Below are 19,376 nucleotides of genomic sequence, written 5' to 3'. Positions count from 1 at the left end.
AAATGAGTTTCCTCAGGTAAGAGGAAAATATTTGAGCTGTAACTTCAGACAGAACTGTAGAGTTTCTGTTGTTTTATAACTGATGAACAATCAGAGGAGCACACTGCAAAAACTCAAAATCTTTCCAAGAATATTTGTCTTATTTCTTGTCAAAATGTCTCATTTCTAGTCAAAACTAATCTGTTTCCACTTAAAATAAGACTCATCAACTAAAAATTAACTTGTTTTTAGATCATTTTCACTTGAAATCAGGGCCCGTATTCCTAAAGATTCTAAGAATCCTCTCAGAGAGCTCCTAACTTAACCTAAAAATTCCTAGCAAGGAGTCTTAGCTTAGGAGTGATTCCACAACACTCTCAGAGAACTCTGAGCAAGGAGTGGACAGAAACTCCTATCTTAGTGAGGAGGTGTGGTTGACCCCCGTTGCTAGGTATGAGTCATCATTTCAAATGCTGTGATTGGTTGATCCTAAAAGTTAGATAAAGAGCACCCGCCCCATGTGTTGAGGCTATAGTCCTCACTGCAGGTGGCCCCGGTTCGAATCCCTTGTGGAGCAGTCCTATCCTGCATGTCTTTCTGCCTCCCATTTCCTGTCTCTTTCTCTCAACTGTTCTGTCAATTAAAGGCCAAAATGCCCAAAAAATATACTTTAAAAAAAAGCTAGATTAAAAATATACTTTTGGTGATAATGGGCAAAGGATGGACCCTCAAATGGATAAATTTAACCATAAAATCCAATCTTATGAAGACTGTGTAATTGTAAAAATTATTTCACATGAAAGAAAATATCTGTTAAATGAATAGTACGCTATACTTTAAAATTATCCTACAAAATGTGTGAAAACTTGCACAGTATTCACATAGTGAAACTTAGATTGATTTGCTTATATTAATTACCATGCTGGTAATTTTTGCACTTTCAACTTTCCAACTCAATTTGGCATTAACGAGGGTAAAATGGCTCAGCTTTAATCAGTGTCTGTGATTGCTGACCGGCCTATAAGAAGCAGTGTTGGTTGGCTTTGAAATCTACCACAAACCAGTGAACAGCAGTGGAGAAGAAAAGAACAAGGAAACCTAAGGAACAGGAACAATCTGTAGCGTTTCATTAATTCACTGACATCCAGTGTTTGGAGAATATCTCTCCTGCCTCTTCTGTCCACCATTTTGTCCTCTGCTTAGGGAACTCCTAAGCCACTTAAAAGTCCTCTTCCCTACTCTTAACAGATCCCACCTTAGGAGCTCTCTTAAGAGCTAGGATTCTTTAGGAATAGCTTTTATCTTTACTAGGATCTACTCTTAACTTTTAGGAGAAATTCTAAGAAAACATCATGATTCTAAGAATTTTCTTAGAATTTGGCCACTAGGAGCAACTCTTTGCACTAAGAATCTTTAGGAATACGGCCCCAGGCGCGTAGGCAGGAGTGGGCCTGGCCGGGCCAGTGCCGCCCACACGAATCACTGGCCCGCCCGTCCACGTTTCATAAGAAGAAAAATGTAATTGATTAAATTAAATCAACTGCAGTTAATCGTTCGTTTTCAATGGGAGTTGTTCTGTGAAATATAAACAAACAAAGCCGACAGATGTAGCAGATCTCTGTTTAAAACGTTGGTGCAGCCAACAAGGGAGAGAGGAGGTGAAAAGAGACATGTTACCTGTTGTATAACACTGGACTCAGCCATGTAGCACAATCGCTAAAACACCGAGACCAGTGAGTAGGCTATAACGAGACAAAAAGCTGCAGACACTGATAACTGATCACTGCCTGAAGAGTTTGAATGTAGCCTCTAACTTCATGAACGCAGCTCAAACAGACCCGGTGCTTCAGCATGGTGACGCTTTGATAAACAGCGGATCCGCGCTGGTTTACAGTATCCTCCTGTATCTATTAGCCGGTCGCTACCGGAGCTTAATTAAAAAAAAAAAAAAAAAAAGCGCTCCTCGCGGTGGAGCGGCGTTTCCTCTACTACAGCTGATCAGCTGACATGTGGTCAAGACGTAGCTACAGACCTCACAGTCACAGGTGCATTTCATTTTTATAGGACTTCAACCTCAAAGCTGTCTGTCCTCAGACTGTCCTGACCTGTTCCTGAACATCACACAGGGACAACATGGAGCTGCCTGTGTGATTGGTTACTGAGTTTTACTGTTTACATAGGTACAGTTAAATACAGTTTATCATCATAGTGGCAGGAAAGATCATTTCATCTGTATGTATCAAATATTAGTGTTGGTCAAGAGCAAGTTACAAAGAAAAAAGAAAAAAGTTGTGCAATAAAATGGTTAACAGTGATGTGCGCTAGATGAAATGCACTGTCCTGAGAAAAGATGGCCCATCCAATTTTGTACTGGCCCACCCAAAATTAAAATTCTGCCTACGCCACTGCTTGAAATAAGTAGAAAAATCTGCCAGTGAAAGCAAGTTTTTTGTGCTTGTAATAAGGAAGAAAAAAATGCTCCACTATCAGATTGTTCTACTTATTTCAAGTGAAAATATGCTTGAAAGAAGTAAAAAGTGTCTAAAAACAAGCTACTTTTTTATGTGACAAGTCTTATTTTGAGTATAATTTGATTTGTTTTGACTAGAAGTGACATTTTGACTAGAAATAAGACAAATATTCTTGGTAAGATTTTGAGTTATTGCAGTGCAGCAGATGAAACTTTATGTTAAAAAACTATGAAACTAAACACACGACCGAGACGATTAATTAAAATCCTCACTCAGTTGATTGAGACACGAATGTTGGGTTAAATCAGAGCGGACAGATTAAAGACTCAAGGGTTGGGAGGGAGGGAGGGGGCTGTTTGGTTGCCACGGTGACAGCAGAAGGCCCCCCCCTGCATGCTGATGAACTGTCATCAATAGGGCCATGGACCGTCCCCTCGACAAACCAGGACCTCAGAGCGAGACGGAGAAAAGAGAGGGATCAGTGCAGAGAGACGAGGGGTCAGCGGGGTCAGAGGCATCTTCATCACCACCATCATCATCATCATCACAGGGGGAGGAGCCCATTCATTAATTCATACAGGAATCACAGGAATCTATGCTTCACGTGTGTGGTGTTTATTTCCTGTGCAGCGGCAGTGAACGCACCACGAGAACCCATCAATAACTCACCGTGTTCAGAGCACTGACGCGCGGTGACGTTAACCCTGATTTAGAGCCACTGTACCGACACCACAGAGTCTCAAACCTCCACACTGACTCCCACCATAAATGTTGTCTGCTGCTCTCTGTGAACTGCTGTTGTGTATCTTGGCAGGAGTTATGGCCTCTACAGGAGGGTTTATGTAGCACTTAGTGTGTCCACAGCCCACATCCACAACCTGATGGAGACTTGATACAGAAACAGAGGTTGTTGTTTTTTTTTTAAAGGTATTCAGAAAAGAAAATTGAATTTGATTCCACTATGGTGTAGTGTAAATTAGTGTAATAACTCATCTATCAGACGATGTAGCCCAAAGTTTGTGCAAAATTCTATTTTCGAGTAAATCCGCCGTGAAAGTGTGGTAGTTTTTTTTTCGCATTGGATAACGCAGGCGCACAAATTAAGTGTCACATTGCTCACAATTCATCAGCCAATGATATCAGACTCGTCCACCACCACCGACACAACCTCCTCCGTCCCTCCTCCAGATCCCTGCGCTCCATCACTTAGCCTCGCTAGCTAAGTTAGCAAGCTATAATGTAGCAAGCCTACGAGCTAACAGTTAGCTACGTTATCTAAACACACTCGCACACACACACATAGGTACATTTTTGATTTTAGTTGTATGTTTGATGGTTTGTAACAAAGAATGATCTGAAAAGACGTAATTAGAAACAGTTAGCAAAACCCTAACCTTTACTGATTGGTCCAAACCACTGTGGTTCCTTTGAGATGGATTTTTGAAATAATAAATACAACTTCAAAAAGTCCAACAATAATGATAACACCTTTTGTTTTGTTAGATCTGTCTGACGGCCTGATGAAGACGTGATACAGAAACAGCGTTTGTTGGTTTTGAAGGTCTCACACAACCATGGAGGCTTTTTAACGGTCTTATGGAGAGTTTACTGGAGTTTGTTTTTTGATTCTGTTTGTGTGTTGGATAGTTCGCGACAAATAATTATCTGGAAACCCTGACAATTTGGAAAAGAGGCCTTAAAAAGGGTACTGAACTCTAACCCTTAACTGATTGGTCCAAACCGCTGTGGTTTATCGAAGATGGATTTTCACTTGTGCCAAATAATTCACTGCTGATGAAAATCCCAATAAACACAACTTCAAAATGTCCAAGGTCCTCCATCCATCGGTCCGTCCCTGTGCTCAGCTGACGGTTTAGTGTTACTCTGTCTAACCAACACGTCTCAGGTTGTTGAAAACGTCTCAGTGGAAAGAGGATTGTCTTATCTTCAGCACGAGGAGAAGGAAACTGTCAAAAAGCTCCGTGAGGGGATTTTTAACACTTTTCCTGTCGAGTGTAATTTGTTATTTTACACTTCCACAGCTCGTCTTACAGTAAAGACCACTCCGTCCGTCCATCGGCTTTTTATTCATCTGTTGATGTTTTGATGCAGTCTGTCACTTGTGCAGCTGCAGCTGTTTGAAGTCCTGACGGTGGAGGTGAAAAGCCTCAGCTATCAGACTCAAACATGACGCAGCGGTGGCGGCGATGGGACTCTGGAGCTGAGAGGTTTTGATGTGGCGAGCAGCGGCAGCGTCTTGTCAACAGAGTGTGAAACACGGGGCGAAGACACGGCGATGTTGTTGTTCTTCTTCTTCTGCACTTCAACACAACAGGAAAACAAGGTTGTCAAATCTGAGGACGTGTGTGTGTTTACAGGTGCTGCTTTACACAGCGTCCTCCGCCCGCCCCCGTCTCAGGGACTTCACTCAGCAGACGGAGACGGAGCTGGAACGACCCGGTTACCTCAGAGGAACGAGGTGTTTCTGGTTTACACTGGAAACAGTCAGAAGAGACAGAGACACTGTGAGACACTGTGGTGGAGACAGCAACACTAAACTACCACAACTGTGAGGACAAGTCTCAAGATTCAGTTCCTTCACATCTGCATCTGTCTCCTGGTCTCCTACATGTGTCTCCTATCTTGTCTCTTACTCTGTCCCCTATCTCGAGTAGGGCCACGATTAGTCGACTAGTCACGACTACGTTGACTATTAAAATCGTCGACAACTAATTTAATAGTCGATGCGTCTTTTTTATTTTTTATTTTTTTTACTTTGTTTTCTCTCAAAACTGCTGGGGCACCTTCCACACACACACCCGCAGCCACCCACCACACACACACATGCACTCACTCACTCAAGGCGAGTTAGTACAGGTGTTCTCTTTTCTCTCTCTACCTCTCTTGTCCGTCATCAAGCGGCAGCGGCACCCGTGTGCCCCCCCCCCCACTCGCCGCCACCACCACCGCCCATCTCTCTCTCTCTCTCTCTCTCTCTCTCTCTCTCTCTCGTCTGTCATTTTAAATGAGAAGTGGTACTAGGAGCGGTACCGCCGCTCCATCGTTTTAAATCACGGACTGAAAAACAGTCATTTAGAAAGACAGACAGACAGACAGACAGACAGACAGACAGACAGACAGACAGACAGACAGACAGACAGACAGATAGATAGATAGATAGATAGATAGATAGATAGATAGATAGATAGATAGATAGATAGATAGATAGATAGATAGATAGATAGATAGATAGATAGATAGATAGATAGATAGATATGGCATATCCTGTCTCCCATAATGTCCTCTATGTGTTTTCTATCTTGACTTTACAGAGAAATCAATCACATAGAGCTAAAAATGTATAAATATGAAAGGAAAGCTGTTATAAATACAATCTAACCCTGACACCATTATAAACCCGGTGCTATAACAGCCTCTGACTGGTTGGAGCGGCTTCCACACGCTGAGCTCCACTTTAAACGATTCACTTTAAAAAGTAAAAGGAACTAAACTAGAATCCAGATTACAGATTAAGGCTGAAGTTTTCTGTGGAGGCACAAACGCAGCTCAGATCTTTGTGTTGCAGTTTTAATGAAGCTGGTGATTACATCTGACAGCCTGCTGCTTTCTGTCTGCCCCTCCCCCCGTTAGCCTCCGGGCTACACGGAAGCTAATAAACTATCTCATCTCTGTCTGAGAGCCGCTGTGATGAGGCTTCATCACCTCCTCCTCCTCCTCCTCCTCCTTCTCCTCCTCTCCTCTGTGAAGCAGCAGTTTACCTTCACACGCTGAAGGTTAAAGGTCGGAGTGAAAGGTGTTGGAGGTTAGAAAGCCGATGACACAGAGAGAAGGGACGCAACCACCTTCATCTCTGGGAGTGTTGTTCTATCTGGCACAAAGGTCGACGGTCAGAGGATGAGGGCCGACTGATAAAGTAAAAGACTTTTTTTTTCCTCTTTCCGAACGAGTCTTTCAGGTTTTAACTGTTTACATGTGATCTGATCTGATGTGATCTGGTGTTGACATGAGCCACCGCATTTATTCAGAATGGGCGTTTTACAGCTGTGTTGCACGCAGAGTTCTTAAAGGTACATAAGAATTCCTCCCATCTAGCGGTGCGGTTGTAGATCGCAAGCAACTCAGTCGTATTTTTCATGCTGCATTCACGTGAAATCGGGCTTAAGGCAGATGGACGACAGCCGCTGCACGTAACGGCATAAACAAGCCTCTATGTAAACAAGTGGTCCATCAGGACGAAGCAAAACAATACACATGACAATATGTTGTCATGGCGATGGCGTATTGTTTACCTGACCCACGTTTTACCGGCTTTCTCTGGACTTCTGGGACTAAAATGACCTCTGGTTTGTTACCGACGGCCGTTTTTCCAACTGCACCTGTGCAGTCCTCACAGTCCTCACTGCGTTACCGCGGTGACTTTTCACAGACGCCACCTCCACCTGAGCCGACAGCTCCGGTGTCTCCACTGAGTTTCCGTGGTTACCTACCGTCACGCTGCCACTGAACGTAAAAACATGATAGATATGATATGAATAGATATGAATGATATGAACGGCAAATTCAGAGCTGAAAGGAACACTTCACTTTGTTGATGGGGGGATTACTGGTTAATGAAAAACATACTTTTGAACCAAATAATCGTTTTTCGTGACTAGATAACAGAAGAAGTTACACAATGTACCTTTAACGGGCCGGTGCGACCAGAACAACCTGACAGGACGAAGCTGGTTCAGACGTGTTCGGGACGAAGTAATTATATAGAAATGACTCCGGCCACTTTTCCTCTTTTTGGCCGCCGGGTTCGGGCCGAGGATTAATGCTAGTGAGTTGCGTAGAGTCCAGGTTTTAACACAAGTGGGTCCGGTCCAGTCGGATATAAATTTTCAGGCCCGTTGAGAACTCAGAAATCAAAACATCCTGCGACTGATCAAATATGGAGTTCTATGATCACAGTAGCTGTTCATAGTTTTGACACTTTCATTCAAGCATTTACAAGTGAAGAAACGTCACTACGCATTTATGTCGGCACAGAGCAGGAAAACAAAACCAGACAACATTCAGTTTAACAGTTTACATGACACAATTTTCATTTCTTTCGGTTTAAGAAAAGGTTTATTCCACCTGTCTGAAACCAAATGAAATTGAATTCAGTTTGGGCTTGTTTATTCTGATTGAGCTGCTGTGCTATATGGAGCATTTTCATTTGGTTTGGACATCTAAACCTAAACCTAAATCTATTTAGCACATTTTTAGAACGGTCTGTGCAGTTAGCAACTTTCAGAGTGGCTAGCTAGTTTGCATCTTTGTAATTAGTAGGCTAGCTATCTTTTCAGAGTGGTTTGGTTAGTAAGCATCTTTCCGTAATGGCTATTTAGCTGCTAGTTGTATGAGGTTAGACATTAACAAAGTTAGAGGTCTTCACAGTGCCGAGCTTTAAGGATTTTCTTTTATCTGCTCATTAACCTGTTAGCTCAGAGAGCCTTGTTCTCCCTCTTCACCAACTCTTTATTAAATCAACGGCTGTATAAAAAACGCCGGGGGTGAGTTAAGTGCTCTGTGCAGAGGAAATAAAAAGAATACCTTACTAAATTACTAAACTGGTCATCAATGGTAACGATCCAATACAGGAACCACCAATTTATTTCCAAATGCAGGATGATACTATCTCATACAGGACAGGTGGCGACCCTCACAATGATGAATCTAAACAAAACATTTTACAAAGGTGTGTGGAGTAGTTTTTTTATCCTGATGTGTGACCACGGACGTCGACGGTGTGATGGAGATTAAAGGGATAGTAGCATTTTTTTAAAGTGGGGTTGTATGATCTACAAATAGCCCCTAAGTACTTTAATTGCAGTAGAAGACTCTCTGCACTCCTCCCGTTAGCAACGCCAACCCATAATAGCCCTGCCCAGAGATGAACAACATACAGTGTTGTGAACGGACCTTATTTGGACCTAACCAACTCACGTATCCCTCCACCCAGGGTTAGCGCCTGCCAATCAGCAGTTGGTTAGCTCCAAATAAAAACTGCATTTTTCCTGCACTTTGAGGGGCTGGAAAAAATTATATTATAGCGAACAATGGAACTGTGTATTTTTTTTCAGGTAAAACCTCTTTTAGGCCGTGAAAATAGGCCGTTTCTTTGGGTCCATTCACAACACTGTATGTTGTAAATCTCTGGGCAGGGCTATGGGCTGGCGTTGCTAACAGGAGGAGTGTAGAGTGTAGAGTCTGCTACTGCAATTAAAGTACTTAGGGGCCATTTGTAGATCATACAACCCCACTTTAGAAAAAATGCTACTATCCCTTTAAAGCTCAGATCAACAGGAAGTGTCAGAGAAACATCAGTGGACTTTTCTGTCTCAATGATCCTGAGGCTGAAGCTGCTGCTGCTGCAGGAGAAGCCTGGAGCTGGCTGCAGTAATTGGGATTCAGTCTGCATGTAGATGATACAGGAGACGCCGCTCGCTAACAGGTAACCCGTGGTAACCGGGGGGACTCCGTTTGCTCGTTAGCTGCAGCCCTGTAATTCTCCATCTGCTGCAGAGACGCCGGGACGAACAAATGAAAACGCTGCTCCGCTGTCACAGTGTAGAAGCAGAGAGGATGCTGGGTAGAGGACGGCCGAGCGGCGTGTTCGCTGTAAACATGATTAAAGAGACGGAGGAAAGGAAAACAAGAGTGAAGGAGTGAAGGAGTGACGGTGCAGCAGCTTCTGTTCTGCTGAGGAGAAGCAACATGAAGGTCGTCAGCGTTTTATTCACTGATCATCAAGATCAACCAGAAAAACATCACAACGCTCAGAGTAAGTTTCACTCCACTGTCCTCAGCTTCAGCTCCTCTGTTATTAAAGGAATAGTTCACCAAAAAATGAAATTCAGTCATTACTCCCCCTCATGCTGATGAATACTCCGGAATAGTCTTTTATTCCTCAAAGTGCATCTGGAGACCTGGGAGGCCGGTTCCTAGTCCAACCAAAACTTTATATGAGAGTAATAGGGCCCGACACAAAAACGTCCATAAAACTACACAAAAACCATTTAATATTCCTCCACACTGCTCGTCCACTGCAATCCAAGTGTCCTGAAGGGAGATAGTCCAGAGTTTACTGGAAACAACGTCATTTAGGCAAGTCCGGTCACGTCCACGTGCGTCGCGTGAACGCACCTCAGGTAAATTCAATACAGGACAGTTTAGGCTGTAAAAATGTCCTAAATGAGGTAGTTTCCAGTAAACTCTGGACTATCTCCCTTCAGGACACTTGGATTGCAGTGGACGAGCAGTGTGGAGGAATATTAAATAGTTTTTGTGTCGTTTCATGGACGTTTTGTGTCGGCGCTATTGACTCTAAAGTTTTGGTTGGACTACGAACCGGCCTCCCAGGTCTCCAGATGCACTTTGAGGAATAAAAAACTACGTATTAAGTTTCGCTTTCACCACGCGCTGCTGTTATGCATGCGCGCTTCTCTGTGGTGTGTATGTGTGTGAGAGGATGCGGAGATGAATGGAGATGAATGAAGGCCATCGTCCGACGGGTGGGGGGGGGTATCTTTTTTTAAGACGTTAGTTTAGGCGCCAGCTCTTTGTTGTTAACAGGAAAACGCTGCGGGAAACCCTGACTAATGAATTTCATGTTTTTGTGATGTAATGGAAATTTCTATGTTTATGACCCTTGATTGAACTTTGAAGAAAGTGCAAGTTGCACTTGTGCATGAGGCAGTATGCAGGTGTCCGACTGGGTTCCTGTTATTTTATGATGATTACGCTTAAAGCAGAAGTAAGTGATATATTTGTGTTAATATAAGTCTTAAATAGTTATATCTTCCGACAGCAATCACTTACATAGAGTGTTTGGTCTGAAACACGGGTCTGTCAGTCACTCTGCTCTGCTCTGAGCCGAAGAGAAAACATTTATCGTATCCTACAGTTTTTATCCAATGAGGAGAGAGAACGGCATGCAGGGCTGTGTGTGCAGCCAAGGGACGCCGTGAATGTGGCGACGTAGGGACGAGGACTGTTATGGTGCGTTCAAGGAAACTCATGTTTTTCCGACCGTGAAGTGGTACCAGTTCGATCTGGTACGAGTTCACCGGTCGGAAGTTACGAGTGGCCGTTATAGTGACTTTCACAGGTAAAACAGGTCGGAAAAACACGAGTGGGTTGCCTGGAACGCTACAAAGTGGTAAGTTGTGACTTGAAGCTGTAATTTACGATTTCAAAAGCCTGCCTGGAACGCAGCATTAGCCAAAACGACCGGACCACTTACTTCTGCTTTAAGTAAGCAGTTGTCTCCATATTCAAAACCACAGTGAGATGTCAAAGAGATGTCAACTCGCTGAGGTGTGAAAAAACCACAACAAACCCTCGGTTACAGACAACCACTAGCTTCCTGCCTTTACATATAAGTTGATTTTATAATAACCCAAGATATGTCAAAAGCGCTTAGTGCAAAGTATGCAAACTTATTCTGCAAGAATGCAATAATGTAATTGGACAATGTATGATGCCGCCTCCAAGGAGGAGCACATGTCTCCTTCTTGCTCTTGTTCCTATGTAACCTGATGTAACCAAATCTCAGTGTGCACTCTCGTACAGACTTTTGTGTGTATGACAGTCCACCTCTTGCAAGATCAAATAAAGTACTTCATGTGAAACCCTTCTTTGCTGGACTCATGATTTTCTCTCTCACAAGTTAAAGGAAATTTCCACAACAACCCTGAAATCATTATTTGCATGTAAACATCAAAATAATCACACGTCCAACTGGTCTATAACATAAAGGACCAGTAGCTGTTGAGTTTGCACACCTGTTACCTGACCAGCACAGAGCTGTTGAACCAATAACAATGAGCTCAGGGAAAAAAACAGAACCACCAGCGCCTTGAGAAACTCCCTCACATCAGGACAAATTCAACCTTCAGTGTCAAACCAAAGTAGAAAACTTGAGGTGATTTGTGCAGAGCTCTGAAAACAGCCGCTGCTCAGACCCGGAGTTATGATTATTCTGTCAAAGCGCTGGAGGTTCCCGAGGTCCAGAACTTAACTCTGATGCTTTAAGTTTCGTTTCCCACTGATGGAGAGGTGGAGGAGAGTTTTTCCGAAATTGAAAACGCCTCCGGCCGAAGTTGGTCTAGTGAAAACGGTGTTTTTCTTTTTCTTTCCCCTGCAACCTTCAGATTTAGTTTCAGAGGTGAACTGCTCTGATGAGTTCATCATTTGTAAAAGTTTTGGGGGGTTTTAGGAGAAATGTAATGCAGCTTCTTCTCCTGCAGGAAAATCTTTATCGCCTTCATAACGAAAAATCTCACAGATAACTTCTTATTTATTATTTTTGCCTCTGCATAACTTTTATTATTATTCTGATTCCTTTGTTTTACAGCAGTAATCTTGGCGCGATGACTTCCAGCCTGCAGGAATCGATCTCCACAGTAAAACTTGTGTTTATTTAAAGGGATAGTTCAACATTTTGGCAAATTGGCCCATTGCCATCGCTCTAGTCATAGCAGTAGGTCTGTTACCTTTATTTGTCGGTGCAAGCTATTTTTAGAACGGCGGAGCAGATCCACGAGCTGCTCAGAGCTACGCTACGGAGGCTAAAGGAATTTCTTGGTTTCCCTCATCAAACTCATCAAATACACAATCCCAAAACTCCAAAACGCTTTCGTAGACAAGTTGTGACCTGCACAATCACCACGCTATGAGATAATAATGGAACGGTACGAAACTGAGCCGTTTTCGAGGTAAATACAGAGTCTGCTTGCTGAAAAACTGTCCCTGAACGCAATGCGCATCAGCGGTTTTGCATGAATTTCCCTCTAAAACAGCTCAGTCTCGTAACGTTCCGTTATTCTCTCATAGCGTGGTGAATGTCCACACAACTTGTCCACCAGAGTCTTTTGGAGTTGTTGGATCGTGTATTTGATGAGTTTGATGAGGAAAACCAAGAAATTCCCTTAGCCTCCATAGCATAGCCCTGAGCAGCCTGCCGCTCCGCTCTTACTGCTATGACTATAGGGATTATGGCAATGGGCCAAGTTGCCAAAATGTTGAACTATCCCGTTAACTCCGGCTGGATGGATCTTTGTTTTCTCCGACACAGTCGTCGCTGTCGCAGCAAACAAGTGTGGACTGTTTATGAGTGAGAGGAAGGAGGAGATGCTCTGACATCTGGCTGATACCGGCTCTTATTATGTGCAATCTGTTTCTTTTCAATTCCTTTGCTTAGTGAAAATAAGAACAATCACACAGCAGGAGAACTGGAGTCAGTGTGTTTGTCCTCTGAGTGGAGACGGTGGTCGAGGAGGGGTGGGGGGGGGATTTAATGATGAGGCTGAAATTGGTTGTGACAGGACTCGGCGGCTGTGCGCTGATCATCTGATGACAGTTAATGGGTTTGTTATCGTGCGGCAGGAAATAAATTCAGAATCCAACACGAGGTCGGACACAGAGTCTCCGAGGCTGTTTGGAAACAACAAGTACAAACGATCACAGAGATGTTTCTGATAGCAGTCAAGGTCGTTACTGCCGGATATACTTAATACGATGACTGAGAGCAGCTTAGAGACGGGAGACGATAGCAGAGGAGATGTGCTGCTGCTGCTGCTGCTGCTGCTGCTGCTGCTGCTGCTGCCAGGTGAGTTAAAGATGCTTTTCAAATTCAGGTAATAAACAGCAGGAAAACAAGGAGAAGTAGTTTTGATGGATCGGTGCAATGATGAAATCTTAATGTACCTAGAAGGTACAAGGTACAAGATATTGACTTCTGCTGAGGCTTGTGTCAATCAACACACACCAGACTCTAGAGAAAACAATGAAATGTTGAATGGGTTCTCCCTATGACCTCTGACCTCTGAACAATCCCTCCAACATTATTGTGATGCATCAGGTGTCAGCAGCAACAAATACAGAGCAACAGCTGTTTTACAAAGTAAGGAAAGTAGTGTTAAAGGGATAGTTCAACATTTTGGCAAATTGGCCAATTGCCATAATCAGCGGGGCAGAGCCGTGAGCTGCTCAGCTAATGCAAAGGAGGAACACAGCACTTTGGCGTTTCCATCATCAATCATCAAACTAAATACACAATCCAACAACTCCAAAACACTTCCATGGACAAGTTGTGACCTGCACATTCACCACGCTATGAAATAATAACGCATAATTATGTAACATTATGACACATGAAGCAAATTCTGCCGATCTATTCACTTCAATTCTATGTTTGTGATGCATCAGGTGTCAGCAGCAACTGTTTTACAAAGTTAGGAAAGTAGTGTTAAAGGGATAGTTCAACATTTTGGCAAATTGGCCCATTGCCATAATCCCTATAGTCATAGCACTAGGTTTATTACCTTTAATTGTCGGTGCAAGCTGTTTTTAGATCAGCGGGGCAGAGCCGTGTGCTGCTCAGAGCTACGCTACGGAGGCTCATGGGATTTCTTGGTTTCCCTCATCAAACTCATCAAATACACAATCCAACAACTCCACAACGCTCTGATGGACAAGTTGTGACCTGCACATTCACCACGCTATGAGATAATAACGTATAATAATGTAACATTACGACACACAAAGCTTTTGAAATCCCTCCGCCTAGCAGCCGTGTCTGGGATGTAGTTTTGGTTACGCATTTGCCTCCAAAACAACTCTGTCTCGTATGTTACATTATTATTTCATAGCGTGGTGAATGTGCAGGTCCACGAAGAGCTTAAAATAGCTTGCACCGACAATTAAAGGTAATGAACCTACTGCTATGACTATAGGGATTATGGTAATGGGCCAATTTGCCAAAATGTTGAACTATCCCTTTAACACTACTTTCCTAACTTTGTAAAACAGTTGCTGTTCTGTTTGTTGCTGCTGACACCTGATACCCGATGTTGTTGGATTCTGTATTTGATGAGTTTGATGAGGGACAGGCGAAAGTACCACAAGCCGTGCAGAGCTTGCGTCTCTGCCCCACCGATCTAAAAACAGCTTGCACCGAAAATTAGAGGTAACAAACCTACTGCTAAAAAGACTAAAGGGATTATGACAATAGGCAAATTTGCCAAAATGTTGAACTATCACTTTAAAATCAGACCTCATGCCTTCACTTTCATCCACATGGCAACGCAGTTTATTTACTCAACAGTGGTATCGGATCGTTATCCGATATCGGCCGATATGCTAATCCCAGTTATCGTTATCAACATCGGGACTGAAAAGCCAGATCGATGCATCCCTAAACAAACTCAAGTGAAAACACCTCAACAAAGTGCAGTGAAAACAGATTTATACAACAAAAACCAATCATGGCAACAGCACAGTATTATCTGTAGTAATCAGCAGTGAAATATATAATAATGGAATAATAATGATCTGCTGTCACAGTCCAGTGGAACAGCAGCAGCAACAAATCAACAGCGACGTCCTGTAATGAACGTCCGCCACTTATCGGCCAGTCAGAGGTCTGAGCTGAGCTGTTTGATGGGATGGAAGCGGTGGCAGCCAACAGTGTTTGTACCAACGTAGCAGCAGAATGATAATGAAAAGTGTCAGGTGGTAATGGCCGCTCTGTTCACCTGAGTGAGTGCAGCCAGTCACTGTGAAGAATTAATGAAACGTGTAATGCAAATCGGCCGCTACAATATTTGTACAGGTGAGCGTCGCTGCTCTGTCACAGCAGCGGCTTGTTAACGGTCAAATGAAACGACAGAAACGGCGTCGACGGGGACGGACAGAGGTGTAATTAACAGGCTGCAACGGTGACGGCCGTCAGCTGGAAAAGTCATTATCATTTGTACTGAGCATTAACAACATCTGAAGTCTGTAAAACCTGCTGGATAATTCAGATTCATAGTGAATATTTGTTGGGTGAATGACTGAACTTTCATTCCATTTATTTAAGCTCAATGTCTGTCTTTTATTTTGAAGGGTTGATCCATAAGAAGATCTTAAAACCACCTAAGTGTAGTTTTCCATCTCTTCTCTCAGCTTCTCTCTGCAGCTCTAGTAACAACAGGTCGGTGTCAGCCAATTAGAAGAGAGGAGGAGGCTCTGAGCCTCTATTCTGATTGGCTGACTGTTTCCTAAAGCGATCCAATAGAGTAGGGTTAGGGTTAAAAGCCTCCCAGTTCAACATCTGCATACTTGGATAATGTGTATACTTGGGGTACTTTTCCCCCTATTACAGGTCTCCCAGTTCAACATCTGCGTACTTACCCCTTACTTAACATATTACTTAACACATTACTTTGGTAAGTAATCAGAGTAGAGAGGTGTAGATAGTAGATTTCAGAATAAAACACTCAAGATAAGCCAAATCAAATCAAACAAAGCAAGCGTTGGATGGTGTGGGTCCAAGTGTGGGCGGGGCTTTGTTGTGACTGCTTTGTTGTGACATCACAAAGTGACAAGAAGTCTTGACGACTGGTTTTAAGGCTTAGTTTCTGAATACAGGCTGTGTGCATTTCTCTGTGGACTGAGGCTTTGATACTCTCACACAGCAGCTTTAATAGAGACATCTACCTTTAGGTTTAATGAGACCTTAAAGTTAGTGGAGCTGCCACCAGCAGCTGGTTGAGCTGGACGATGTTGGTCCAATCACACACCTGGGAAAGTTAAAATGATTTGATCTGTTACCACAGTCGTATCATTTTGGTGATTTGTTGGAGGTGGTTCTGTACAAACACGACTAGGGAGAAAATTACTGGTTTGGATTAAAAGCACTGTTCTGTTCTGTTCTGTTTGGAGATTTTTTTTTCATCGCTTAGAAAAATAACCACCTGGACGAGCCACAGGAACAATCGTGGTCATGGTGGGAAAAAAACAAAAATGACGACACAACATCTGGATCTTTTGTTCCTCTGCAGACTTTATAACAACACTGATCCAGATGGCGACGACTCATCATTAATGCAGCCACCAGAGAGGTTTCTAACATGGAACCAGTGTTTCTGTTTCTGGGCCTTTTCTCCTGCTGAGAGCGAACTTTAACCCTTGTTCTTATGGGCTTTGTATCTGTACTCTGAGATCTGCTGACTTGTTATGAGACAAGTATGAAAAGCATAGCATCTTATAAATGTCTACACATCTTCCCAACACCCCATTACACCCTACTTTGGAATTTTATGGCTATAAATATAATCTACATTAAAACATACATTGTTATCGACCACAGATGTAATACATGTAATACGGCATTCACATAGGCTACTCTGCTTCTCCGGGGACGACACAGATAGCAGACAGGTATGCTGTGCCGAAAGCAAATTCTGCCGACTTGTTGTGCAGTCCTTCATAAATTAAATGAAATGAGACAATGCCCTTCTCAACCAGAGAACCAGTACAAGTACAAGTAACTTTAACACATTGAAACACAATAATCAATACTGTTATTCCAAAATTATTTTGTACGAGTGTTTATTTTGCACAATTAGCCTATGTTATAGGCATATTTAATTTAACGCACTGCAACATGAATGTTTAGTTTTGGCCCGCGACCCTCTACCCCGATTCATTTTTGGTCCTTCACTGGGAAGAGTTTGGGCAGTCCTGCTCTAGATCAAAGTTTGGGCTCAAACTTGGACTAACCAAATCTACTCCAAAGTTCAGATTAACCTAAACTCTAATCATGTTAACCCAATTCAACTGAAACCTCTTGATAAAAGTTAAGACTAAAATCCAGACTAAGCCCAGTGAACACCAAGATAACCAGATAACCCAATCTGAACTTAATCTGATCTGATTAACCCTAACCCGAAATCATCAATCTAACCATAATGTGATTAACATTAACTGTATAAACCCTAACATTAACCCTATTAACCCTAACCCTAATGACCTTATTAACCCTAACAATGATAACCTTATTAACCCTTGCCTTGCCTTGACCCTGACCCTAATTCTAATACACAAACATTTGAAAACCAAACTTGACCCAACAACAACAGGATCTTTTAGTTTGTTTGATTTGTTTGGTTTTTCCTCCTGGAGCTGAGAGCGTGAGTTGTGGTTTAATTCTTAGTTTTTAAAAAGAGAGAAAAACACTGAAATCAAAAGCGTCATCCGTCACTCGGCTGCTCGCCGACATTTCTCCTCCAGATGAATTTATTCAAATCCAATTACACCCTCTGCTACCGGTAATTTCTGTTTGTTGTGTTTCTTTTTTGTTCATCTCAGCTGCTGATTTTCTTTTTTCTTTCAGATGCAGTTAGTTCATAATTCCCATGAATATATGTTCAACTTATTGGAGCATTGAGAATTAATTTGGACTTTGAAGGCTCCTTAGGTAAGCTCTCTACGCTGCAGGCACAACAGTGTGTCTGCTGCATAATAGGCTTGTTTCCAGGATCTAAATGAGCTTTATGAGCAAGCAGAAAAACGAAGGGAGTAACTCAGTAAACACACGGCGTGAGGGGATTAAGTCGAGCTGCAGTTTGTGTTCATTAAAGCTTTTTACACCGAGGTGATCAATGAACAGTCAGCACCCCCCAAAACTGGATCTTATAAAGTTTTCATTAAGTTTCCATCTCTCACATTAACACACACATGATCCAGTCTAATGAAGAGAGATGAATAAACACTGATGTGATGTTTAATCTGATGTAATCTGACCTGATTCCAGTCTCTGCAGCATCAGAGGAAACGTGAGCCCACACAGCTGAGTGTGTTTGTGCTCTGACTTGATGAATCTCATTCGGCAGCTGCTGCAGCCGATGATTCCTCTTCGGTCTGCGGCGACTCTGATTATCTGAAACATCTGCAGAGCGAGGAGCGAGAGCGTCGGAGGCAGCTGCCAAACAAACAGAAAACTGCTGAGTTTCTGCTTCACACTCACAGAGCAGAAGGACTTTTATTGTTGGAGTCGTGCACCGAAGGCCGAGTAGGCTACGGAGGGCCGGGGAGACGCAATAAAGCATTTCATTAATTTTATAATGTAATTAACATTAAAAGTAAGAGCTGCAGAAAGAATTTATAATCCTTCAATAAAAACGTCAGATTTAAAAATGGATTTACACAAAGATCTCATCAAATCAAGGACGTAGGTTTGCATATGGACGGTGAAGACCAAGAGTTTGGAAGGACGGAACTGTCCATAACAACTGGGCATGGGCTGGTATGAGATTCTGACGGTATGATAACCCTGAGCAAAAATATCACGGTTTCACGGTATTATGGTATTGCAGTTACAGCTCAAAAAAATGTGTTGTTTTGAAATGTCTATAGGTAAAAAAAAAGTTTCCATTGAAAACAGTCTTTTATTTTTAAACAACATATAGAACATTTGGATCTTTAGTAAATGTGTATCAAATAAACATAAATAATGAAATATATTTAAACAAATAATTATTCTAAATAAAATTAAAATGCAGTTCTTTAAGGGGGCTATTTTTGGGGGTTACGCATCGCTTTTCCGAAATCTTGCCTTTCCGAAAATAGACTTCCATTCTTCATAATATAGCGGGGTTTCATTTTTTTTCTTTTCTTTTTTTTTAACTTTCTTTTTAATTTTTGATTTACGTTGACAGCAAGACAAGCTCATCAGAAAAATAACAAACTTACAGCCTTCCGCTGTCACGAAGCACAACATACAACCATCCTTTTTTTTCTAAAGACCCTGCTATTGGGGAAAACCCTCCATTCCGAAACTCCCCCACTACGAACGGACAGACGGACGCAATCAGAAATTAAACGGAGGCTGCGCATTGATCCTTTTTTCCTTTTTGGGGTCAAACGGATCATGGGCATAATTAACCGCAAAACAAGCAAATACTATATCGCTCATTATGCTTCTCGCATGCCTAGCCTCTGGTCTTCTTACTAAACTTTCTTCATTGCCTAAACCCAACCAAAGCATCTCCCCCGGCCCGCGTGGGCTCAAGCCGGGTTCAGCCGCGCTCGAGCGAAGTGGGGGAGAGA

The 19,376-nt window shown here is 42.6% G+C and overlaps 1 protein-coding gene across 1 annotated transcript in view; it reads right to left on the bottom strand.

Annotated features, from left to right (window-relative positions):
- Nucleotides 1–19,376, bottom strand: part of LOC146986463 (chemokine-like protein TAFA-5) — a 53,475-nt gene that overhangs the window by 27,843 nt on the left and 6,256 nt on the right. The gene's annotated exons all lie outside the window — the stretch shown is intronic.

Source organism: Trachurus japonicus, chromosome 6 (assembly GCF_045865225.1).
Source record: "Trachurus japonicus isolate A0001 chromosome 6, Traja_1.0".
Lineage (NCBI taxonomy): Eukaryota > Metazoa > Chordata > Actinopteri > Carangiformes > Carangidae > Trachurus > Trachurus japonicus.
The sequence above is the reverse complement of the archived record's forward strand: the minus strand, read 5'-3'. Positions and strand labels throughout refer to the sequence as shown.